The sequence below is a fragment of the Opisthocomus hoazin genome, chromosome W (genome assembly GCF_030867145.1).
Source record: "Opisthocomus hoazin isolate bOpiHoa1 chromosome W, bOpiHoa1.hap1, whole genome shotgun sequence".
NCBI lineage: Eukaryota > Metazoa > Chordata > Aves > Opisthocomiformes > Opisthocomidae > Opisthocomus > Opisthocomus hoazin.
Genome location: NC_134453.1, coordinates 30,312,504 through 30,324,161, shown reverse-complemented (window position 1 = coordinate 30,324,161; position 11,658 = coordinate 30,312,504). Strand labels below are relative to the sequence as shown.

Here is an 11,658-nt window from a genome sequence, read left to right as displayed (position 1 = left end):
TCTCCTAGTTATCAATGCTACAAAAGACTTTTTTTGTCTTTCTGATGACACTGAAAAGATCAAATGATAAAACCAGGTACGATGAAACCATTACCAAGGAAACCCAACCCAGAGAAATATACTATCAATGCACATTTTTTCATCAAAAGCTTTTTTTGTTGTTTTTGGAGATTTAAAAAAAAAAATCCTTGAGGCCCATTCAGTCACAGTATGTTACTTTTTTCTTTTTTTTACACTATGATATCATATGTTTGTCAGGCACTATCCTAGAGCTAGTTTATAGAGGATGAGAAAACAACCCAAAGTCTGTGTGACAAAATGAATTCAGTGGTTGTAAAAAGAGAGAAAGGAAGGGGATGGGGTCAGTTCTGCCAAGGAAATAAACTGTGAACTACTCATCATCACTTCTGCTTGCTTCTAACTGGTCCTAGAGGTAAGAGACACAAGAAAAGTCAGAAATTCTTTGCCAAGTATTCTATGGATTTTGTTAAAGAAAAAAAGAAAAATTACAATTAAATTGACAAGTCAAGATAGCCATAAGAAAAGTAATACGTTATTTACTATTTTCCTTTCATGACATTGCATTCCAATTAAATTGCTGTGGGCCTCTTCAGAGAAGAAAAGGCACAGAGTTAGGAAACACTATCTCCTTTCTGTCTACCCACGTATTTTAAAAATCTCTGGAAATATCTGTCTTCGTTTGTTGCATTAATAGAAACACCTACAAGAAATTAAAACCAAGTGTTTCTAGGGTGGGAATGAAAGCAAACAAACAATGAGTCTTAAAGTCTTGAAGAAAGAAAGAACATCTTCAAAAAATAAGTGCCAACAGTGTCAGACTTTTTGTCTTCCAACTCCAAGACCTGATCCCACAAGCAAATCCTAACACAGTTTGAACCTGCTCCCCTATCCTCCCAAGATGATGACACAGATTAAAAACTATGCTTAATATTTCTAAGCATGAAGAGGCGAAAATTCTGAGTGCAAACAGGACAGGGTATAGATTAAACCACTGCAACCATTTCCAAAATTTCAATGAACAAAACTTACGTTTTCATCTTGATCCTCATCACTGTCATTGTCACTCACAACAGCATTGGCTTTTACTCAGCTTTGCTTCTTCTTGCCCTTGCCTTTGCCTTTGTCCTGGCTTTTTTCACCCTTCTTGTTCGGCTTGATTTTGACTTTCCCCAATTTTGCTGTAAAAAGAGGAATGTGTATGTCACATCTGCCTTTTTTTATTGTATACCCACCCTTGTTGTGGTTTTGCCACACAGTTTTTACATCCTTTCAGTGCCAACCACTTCTGAAGCAGCTCGAATGCCTTCATATGCTGCCAGAATCTCTTTTTCAGTGGGAGTATAGCGGGTCTCGGATCCTTCGTATCCCCGACTCCAAAACCCCAGGGGTCGATCTCGAATCTCCCCTGGTGCTTTTTGCCAAAGACTCAAGGTTGGGCCATTCTCCCCGGCTGTGGTGTAGAGCACGTTTTTAACATCTTGCCCTGACCGGACTGGACCAAGGGCTACGGCATGAACTATCTCCTGTTTAATTTGTTCAAATGCCTGTCGTTGCTCAGGGCCCCATTCAAAATCATTCTTCTTCCGGGTCACGTGGTACAGAGGACTTACAATCTGGCTGTAATTTGGGATGTGCATCCTCCAAAAACCAACAACACCTAAGAAGGCCTGTGCTTCCTTTTTGCTGGTTGGTGGAGACGTAGCTGCTATTTTCTTGACCACATCCATTGGGATCTGACAATGCCCATCCTGCCATTTTATTCCCAAAAACTGGATCTCTTGTGCAGGTCCCTTGACTTTACTTTGTTTAATGGTGAAATTTGCTTTCAGAAGGATCTCAACTATTTTCTCCCCTTTCTCAAAAACTTCCTCCACTGTGTCACCCCATACAATGATGTCATGGATGTACTGCAGATGTTCTGGAGCTTCACCCTTTTCCAGTGCAGTCTGGATCAGTCCATGGCAAATGATGGGACTGTGTTTCCACCCCTGGGGCAGTCGATTCCAGGTGTACTGGATGTCCGTCCAGGTGAAAGCAAACTGTGGCCTGCACTCTGCTGCCAAAGGGATGGAGAAGAATGCATTAGCGATGTCACTTGTCGCATACCACTTGGCTGCCTTTGACTCCAGCTGATATTGAAGTTCTAACATGTCTGGCAGAGCAGCACTCAGTGGTGGCGTCACTTCGTTCAGGCCACGATAGTCTACTGTTTACCTCCACCCTCCATCAGGTTTTTGCACTGGCCATATAGGGCTATTAAAAGGTGAGTGAGTCTTGCTGATGACTCTTTGGCTCTCCGGTTGGTGAATCAACTCATGAATGGGGGCCAAGGAGTCTCGGTTTGTGCAATATTGCCACCAGTGCACTGTCCTGGTAGCACTTGGAACCTGCTGTTCTTCAGCTCACAGCAATCCCACAACAAAGGGATATTCCGAGAGGCCAGGAAGGGTAGAGAGCTGTTTGATCTTCTCTGTGTTCACAGTGGCCACACCAAATGCCTATCGGTATCCCTTTGGGTCCTTGAAGTACCCTCTCCTGAGGTAATCTATGCCAAGGATACAAGGGGCCTCTGGGCCTGTCACAATGTGGTGCTTTTCCCACTTGTCCCCTGACAAGCTCACCTCAGCCTCCAGTACAAACCATTCTTGGCATCCCCCTGTCACTCCAGAGATCCAGATGGGTTCTGTGCGCCTATACCCTGGTGGCACCAGCGTACACTGTGCACCAGCTTCTACCAAAGCCTTGTACTTCTGTGGGTCTGATGTGCCAGGCCATTGAATCCACACAGTCCAGTACACCCAGTCATCCCTTTCCTCCTCCTGGCTGAAGGCAGGGTCCCATTGCTTTCCTTGTCCACTGTTTTTTGTTTTTCACTAGTGGGGAAATTACTGTAGTTGTTGTTCTTTGGGTCCCTACCTCAACTCTGCTGTCTTCAGATGCACTCTGGGTCCCTGCCTCAGCCACAATCTTCTGAGAGTACTGAACTGTGGCTTGATAGGTAAACAAGGGTAAACAAGCCTGGGGTAAACAAGGCACCCTTCTATCAGGTGGTGCATCAGTTTGACCGGGTTGTTTGCCTGTTCAGGTGTAAAATCCCAGGCTATGGGAGGTGATAACCATCCTGGGAACCTGCCGAGATCCTTCCACACACCCTGCCACCCAGGGACTAGCTGTTTTAGGGCATGTTTCGGTATCGCCTCACCCAGAATCTTTTTTCTCTTACAGCAGGACGAGACCACATTCCACAAAATCTGTAATATGCCAACAGTATTAACTAGTAGTATTAGCTCATGCGAGGGTGAACAAGGACTTCAGGAGCCTGCCTAATAAAACCATCCACAGAAATCCCAGGTAGGGAGAGGGAGATGTATTCCCTCATCGTCTCCACAAGATAGCTTCTGAAATACAGCAAGGCTATCAACACCAGGACAAAGCACATAGCCATTGTTTGTACTAACATGCTCCAAAGCTCAGCAAAATGAAGAGATAAGCAGCACAAACAACCAATTCCACGACCCACACAGGAGCTTGCCACTTACTAACAACTATAGCTATAGCACATCTAGTACAAAACTGCCCTTGTATTCAAGCCCCACGTTGGGCACCAAGAACTGTTGTGGTTTTGCCTCAATTTACAACAGAACCATGCAGTTACTCTTTCACTCCTTCCCTCTCCCCGGTAGGATGGGGAGAAGAATCAGAAGGAAAAAGTCAAAAATTTGCTCATTGGGATGAGAACAGTTTAACAGAATGGCAAAGGGAGAAGAAAACAACAATCAATAATATTGATAAAAAGCATATACAACATGCAATGCTCTCACCACCTGATGTTTAGCTTGCTCCTCAGTAGCAAAAGCCTCTCCTTCAGCCAGCTCCCCACTTAAACACTGAGCGTGACATCACATGGTAGAGAATATCCCATTTGATTGGCTGTTTGGGTCAGCCCAACCAGCTTGTTGTGAAAATTAACTCTATCCCAGCTGAACCCAGGACATCCCTTTTCCTACTAAATAATTTTAAAATAACTTTTAAACAGTCTGTCCTCATGTAAATTCTCCCCTTGTAGCTTGAAAAAAATTCTTTTTCTGTGCTTTGTCTAGGTCGTGGAATTAAGTAGAGATATTTGCTTTTACTTGTGTTCTTGATAGTTGCAGCACTAATTTGCATTAAACTATCAAGAGAATCGAGAGTTGATCAGGTGCATCTTTCACTTCTGGAATGCATGGCACTTACAGATAGCATTTAGTGTTGCAACTACGCTCATGATACCTGTAAATGTAAAATTTCCACTTATTAGAGTGATTGTAATTAAACTAAAGTAGATTCTTGCTGTTTTGAGAAGACAGGAAAGCTCTAAGATAGAGAGATTCCTAAATAATTCTACCCCAGACAGCTCGGCCTTGGGAGGGCAGATGCACTAAGCTACAGAGATAAAGAGGCATCAAGAAGGCAACAAGACCAAAGTAAAACAGCCTGGAAGGACATGGTATACGTGATCTTAGAACTGAGTTTGCGCAGAAACAAAGGTCAACCAGTGGACACTGTGATGAGGAGTATAAGCCTTCATCTTAGGACCCCCAAAGACCACCCGAGGACGCTAACAGACATGTGTGAAAGACATTAACATATGCTAATTAGTTCTTGGGAAATCCATGAATATGCTAAGCATTTCTCGGAAATATAATGAATATGTATATTGTGATTGTATTTAACCTGAAATGACAGGGTGTTTGGCACGCACATTTGGAGGAGAGATCCCTCGTGTGCCTGGCACCATAATAAAGAATACCTGTTTAATAACCTTCCGACTATTGAGTCTTCAACACCAGCTTTTCACGGCATCACTGAGGGAACCTTATACAAGAAGATGCATATTAAGAAACAAAGTAGTTTTTGTTGCTTACAGATAGAAAAAGGTCTGTCTTCAGTAGGAACTGACAATTTTGGTTTCTTTTAACTACGCAAACTCCATGTGGAGGTGACTGGCAATTTTTGAGTTGACAGCTTACTGAAGAGAACACAAGTGCCCAGTTCCAGGGTATCTGCTCATTTCCAGATGAGCTGCTGAAGTTGAATGCTCTGCATAGCTGCTTGTAATACTTGCAGAGTAGCTCAAGGCAAAAATACTCTAGTTTCTCTGTCCAGACACACTTTCAAAGTGCAGTTCTAGGTGGTCAAAAAGTATGAGGTAGAAGCACTTGAGTGGCAAAAAGCAGAATGAAGGGATCCCTCCCTCCTTTTCCACAATATCATGCTTCCAAATTTGCAGGGACTTCAAGTTCAGACGTTATGTGAGAAGGTACCTATTGAGGAAACTTTAATTGGTCAAGGGAGCTGAAAGTTATTATGTAGATCTGGCTCTTTCTATAGTCATTTTTTTTACATCAATGTGTTGTGAACCTACTGGCAATTATGTGGAAAAGCAGAGATGCAGCGAATTAAAATTCAAATTGGAAATAAAAGACATACATTTTTACCAACAGAGATAATAAATTGTATCAGAATAATTTAATAATACATGAGAGTATTACTTCTTAAAAGAGATTCTCCAATTTAACCTGCAGCATGCCCTAGATCCTAGATGAATCTTTGGCCCAGCCTGGGCCAATCTCACAGCAGATTAGCTGGGCCTCTTTAACTACAAATGTCATCTCCTGCTTGCCAAACAATCTGAGTTCCATTTTCCCTTTTTCTCACTGAAGTAACATTTTCTGGTTCTTAATCATATATGTTGAATAATATCAGGAAAGGTTGCTCACCTATGGATTAAGAAAGTCACTAGTTCTAGGTACTTATATTTACAAGCGACGTGATCAGGAAAAGAAGTGTCCATATGTACTCATGGTCAGTCAGATAAGGATAAATCAGATCAGTTTCCATCTGAGCAGTGCTTAAAAGCACCTACTGTGTTTTGTTTCCAGCCTATGAATACTTGAAGTCTTCAGCACGATTCTAAGAAATATAGCCAGAACAGAGTAGCCAAGAGACTCAAGCTGAATGGAAGCAGTCAAAACAGCAAACTTTATAAGAAACTACTTCCACTGGTGGAAAATGAAAGTCTATAACCAGTCCCAGGACACAAATGGAAAAATAAGTCCCCCCCTCTTCCCTAAACGTATTTCCTTCTCAGCATTCAGCAGGGAACTTACTTACGTTCTGACTCTGACTTCTCTTCATCATCATCATCATCATCGTCGCTTTCATCTTCACTCTCCTCTTTGGCAATCTTCTGTCGTGCACTTTTGAATACAGACTGAAGAACAATGGAATCCTCATAGATCTATAATATGAAAGCAAATCTATCTCAGAACTGCAAGCCAAGCATCATCAAAAATTCACTTTTTTTTCCCTACACAAACTCTCAGAACGTAGCCTTTTTATTACAAGTGACAATGCTTTTTTCACAAATTTTACAAAAAAATGCCAATATTGAATTTTCATGCTCTAAATGAAGAATCTGGACAATAGTGAACCACAAAAATGCATCTCTTATTGTACTGTTTAACCCTTGGTAAAATTGAACACACCATATAGGATCTGTCTCTCCCTGAAAGCACCTTTTAAGCTTCCAGCTCAGCTGGAAATGCTTTGCTCAAAAAAAAGAACGTGCATCATACTAATAAAACAAATATGACATATCTCACTTAAATTTTACTTTATTGTATACTTAAACATCTCTGTCCCAATTAAAATTATGGGTTTGTATCTTTTAATGTATGTAGTGCAGACATAAATATTATATTTTAATGTTATAAATATGTGTGTCAGAACAAAAGTGGATCCAAACTATTACACAGAATAAAAGAAAACTTAAAAAATTTGAGAACTACTGCAGGAATGTCCCAAGGTTTAATGTAAATCAAAATTAAAGGTACAGAGAGTGTCTTAGAAATTAAAAAAATCACAGGAACAAGTTATTTGGACTTCTTGCTTTAAAAAGTGGTGCTAAATTTAGTAGATATCATTAGTATGTTGAAACTGAAAATATTTCTGTATCATTCTGTGATATGAATGTGATTATTTCCAAAGAACAGAAATACCTACTGAGCATTTTTACCATTTCACTGTCGCTACTGATAATCCTACAAAGAGAACAGCAATCAAAGCTTTCTGACAAGGATAATTATCTATATTGATTTCTCATGTGATCATCGATTTTTCCTTGCATATTTTTACCTCCCTGATCAACTTTCAAACAATTTCAAACTTCTTGGTCATGTTTTTTGATATCAGCTTCCCTTCTTAATTTTTTCCATTTACTTTCATTAGTAGTAAAATAGCTTTAAACATCTATATCCCTAAGCAAAACCAATTAGTAAAAATTTCTCCCACACTTCCAATCATTAATACTTTTTGCTTGAATAGTTGAGATGATTTTGATTTTTTTCATTTAATTGAATGTTGTTAAGATACCAGAAATGTACAACAGACATTTTATTCTGCTTGTACACAACAAAATCAATAAAGTAATGATCATTTGCTCTAAACAATCCCTTATTTTTAACTGAATGTTCAATTTCTTTGTTATTTGTCAAGATAACATGATATAAAATTCCTCTGCATAGCAAAGTGTCATCTGTAGTGTTTACACACTTGCAGAATGCATTAATATTGCCAGCATGTGACATCCAGTTTATAACATTTTTACTAACAAACACATTTTTTTTCCTTGAACATTATGGAGGTAGTAATCATGTTATTTACTGCAATTTAACAGTGTGTTTCATCATGCTATTTGGGCCTCATCTGCTAGAATGTGTATTTAAAATTGTGTCAAAGACTCTGATACAGGTACTACTTTATTTTACATATGTTACCGTATAAATATAAATTTCCACATATGTTGCCTATCTTTTCTTTCCTACTGTCGACTTAATCTTTTGATAAAAATTTAAACATTCCGATCTTCCCACCAGCTTTCAGGGCCAAGTAGGCTGAATTTGTTTTCATAATGAACAATTCTAATTCTGTTTGTTTGCCCAGGTTCCTAAGACTGGTGTATAGGAAAGCAAAGAATTTATTCTTCTCATGTCCTGCAGTGCTTAGATGTATTTTGTTCCAATAATCTTAATTTTGTTCAACACTTATTTTTCCCCCTTTTCACATAACCCTTTGTCTGTTTAATGCCTTCTTGACTTGCCTAGTGTGTCTGTCCCATCCAAGATTTAGATCTTATCCCTTCATAACTAAATTTCAAAGAATCATATATTTCAACTTTTTCAGCTGTCTTCCAGGTTTTTGTACTCTTTTGTTTTGTATCGCTGTTTACCTCTTCTATTGTGAATTCATAGGACTGAGTGCATCCTTGTCTGTTAACCAGGCAAAATCCTGAACTCTGTATCTCTCCAACATGAGAGATTTGGGTAAATTATTTATTAATGAGGGTACATTATTCCAGTCTCTCAAAATTGATATTGTTCTTTCAACAAGATAAACATGTCAGCAATGTCCAGAGAATATGAACCATGTACACAAAGATCTCATGTCAGACAAACTTTAAACTTTATCTTCTATTAGTAGAGCTGAGAATTTCACCACTGAACTGTCCCTAAGCTGGATCATTCTCTCAATTACTTGTATTATGCACTTTGGTGAGCTCAAACCAACATATGGCTCTTCAGGACACAGCCATTTAGCACAGATTCAAATAATCTGAAAGCTATCCTAAAGTACATCAGAACAAACCAATCTCAGGATTATGGAATCAAAATTAAATTCACTAAATGTTTGAATTCTATTTGTGACCAAAGGATTCTGGATGCTTCAAAGAATCTGGGCATTTTTGTTCATTAAAAGCACTAATAAGATTAAAAATAGAAATTTTATCTACAGAATTGTCATAATTAAATAAGCACTGAAAGCAGTGAGTAGAGAAGGTACGTTTAACACAAAGTGATTCAATCAGACCTGTGATCCCTCCAAATTGAATGTCTGAGCATTGTGACACAGCAACATGACATCTTTCTCCAGATCACTGAGGTTCCGATATTTATGGTTATGAATTCTTTCCTGTTGCATTTGTTAAGAAGATGGAGAGAAGGATGGATGGCAGCAGTGGGGAGAGAAAAAGAATAATAATGGACAGGACAATCAATTAATATTGGTTTTCAGTGCATTAAAACTTTCTCTTTAAACATTTTACCTAAGTGGAGTGACAAGTATCCAATTAAAACAAACAAACAAAATTTAAAGCCTGTGTGAGAGGAATATGCTGACAAAGGACATCGTGGTCAAAGGCAGACTAAAAATTGTGCAATTGCTGTGTTAACTGGAAAGGCTAAAAGCAACAGAAATTGTATTGTTGTGGATAAGAAAGGAGTTCAATACCAAGTTTCTTCTCAGTACAGACACAAAAAGAGGTACGTGTGAGTGAAGGTAAGAGAGATAGCCATGAACTCCTCATGGCCTCTAAGGTGCAAGAAGTTGCCTAATACTCACCTACCCAACTGTGGTTGTTCCAACATGTGATACTAGTTGAAAGATGATTATATCCCTCCTAACAACATAAAATTTTTGCAAGCACTACACTTATCTAAGTTTTGCTTACAGATTCAGGATTTGGTCCTTTACAAAAAAACCTATTAAAGTATCATCTCTGAAAGTATGATTTATGTCATCCGGTGTTTTGATTTGACTTGTGTTATTAGTGAAATACTGCAGTATACATTAAGCAAAATTCATAACAAGGGGAATATTAAAATTTAAAATCTAAGCAAAAACCACAGGCAAATTTAATACCCACATGATCATAATTTTAATGATAACTTAATGTTCTGTTTGGTTTCGGCTGCCGCCGGCAACAAAAACGCCACGCGGCCGCCCCTCCCCCTGCTGGGGTGCGGAGGAGAATGAAAACAAACAGGCAGAAACTGGTGGGTCGGGATAAGGGCAGTTTAACAGAACAGCAAACAGAGGGAAACAGGAACAACAACGGCACAAATAAGCAGAAAACACAACAACAAACCGCACGACCCAGACAGCCGCTCTCCCGAAACAGGACTGGCGCCACGCCCCCCCAAGCCGCGAGTGATTTCCCGCCGCGCCGCCCCCCCACCGGAACCCTGCGTGACGTCACATGGTATGGAATACCGGGCTCTGTTTGGCCAGGTGGGGTCAGCCCCCAACCCCCAGCTGTGCCCTTTCCTGGATTCTGGTGAAAATTAACCCTGTCCTGGCCAAACCCAGGACATTATCCACCCCTTATTCCATACCATCTACGTCATGCCCAGGTCCCCCATTGTCCAGTTGATCACCACCACTTCTCCTGTCTCCAGATATTATTCCCTTAGTCTATGGATCATCACTCTAAAGTGTCCGTTGAGTTCATTTAATCCATGACTTCGGGCTCCATCTGTCGTAATGGTCTTCCGTGGCAGGAGAGGTGATGTGTGGTGATGGGCGGTCACTTGCTGCATCCGGAGCTCACGGCTGATGTATCTGGTGCGGCCCGTGCCCACAGTCTGCAGGAGATGTTGATCTTGATGAAGTTGCTGGGTGCCAATTGTTGAAAACCAGGTCCAGTTCCATCATAGCTGTGCTCTGCTAGGTTTTCATCAAAAAGTCCATCCTTCTTTAATCTGGACGTATCTTACTATGCTACTGCTGGTACAAAATATAACGATTATAACAGTGACAACAGACAGTGACAGGGTTATTTAACAATTAACTTTATACAATTTATTTATGGACTATTCTCACCCAAAATCAAATCCCCATGAGGTACACATCGGACTTCCCCATCCTTCCGCATTACCCACCAGGTACACCCAGGTCCTTGAGCAAAAGCAATCCCCCGGACGGGCTTGCATTTGCCCGAGGCAGGACTAACCCAAACTGTCTTCCCTAACATGTTCCTCATGTGCACTACGGGGACTTTATCCCCTTCTACGGGGCGCTGAGGTTTTGACTGGGCAGGACCAGCCCGGTTGGTGGACCCTCTGGTGTTTTACCAACCAGGTGGCCTTTGCTAAATGAGTACCCCAATTTTTGAAAGTCCTATCCCCCATTGCCCTCAAAGTGGTTTTTAGCAGCCCATTGTACCGTTTGATCTTTCCCGAGGCTGGTGCATGGTAGGGGATGTGATACACTCCATACCGTGTTCTTTGGCCCAGGTGTCTATGAGGCTGTTAAGAAAGTGAGTCCCATTGTCCGACTCAGTTCTTTCGGGAGTGCCATGTCGCCACAGGACTTGTTTTTCCAGGCCCAGGATGGTATTCCGGGCGGTGGCATAGGGCACAGGGTAGGTTTCCAGCCATCCGGTGGTGGCCTCCACCATTGTGAGTACATAGCACTTGCCTTGGCGGGTTTGTGGCAGTGTGATGTAGTCAATCTGCCGAGCCTCCCCATATTTATATTTTAGCCATTGTCCTCCATACCACTGAGGCTTTACCCGCTTGGCTTGCTTGATTGCAGCGCATGTTTCACATTCATGGATGACCTGTGCGATGGTGTCCATGGTCAAGTCCACCCCTCGATCATGAGCCCATCGGTATGTCGCGTCTCTTCCTTGGTGGCCCGAGGTGTCATGGGCCCACCGAGCTATAAACAGTTCACCCTTATGTTGCCAGTCCAGATCCCCCTGAGCCACTTCAATCTTAGCAGCCTGATCCACCTGCTGGTTGTTTTGCTGTTCTTCAG

General features: G+C 41.0%; 1 pseudogene; it reads right to left on the bottom strand.

Annotated features, from left to right (window-relative positions):
* Positions 1–391: 391 nt before the first annotated feature.
* The window catches only part of LOC142365481 (SWI/SNF-related matrix-associated actin-dependent regulator of chromatin subfamily A member 2-like), a 146,909-nt pseudogene continuing 135,642 nt past the window's right edge, over positions 392–11,658 (bottom strand).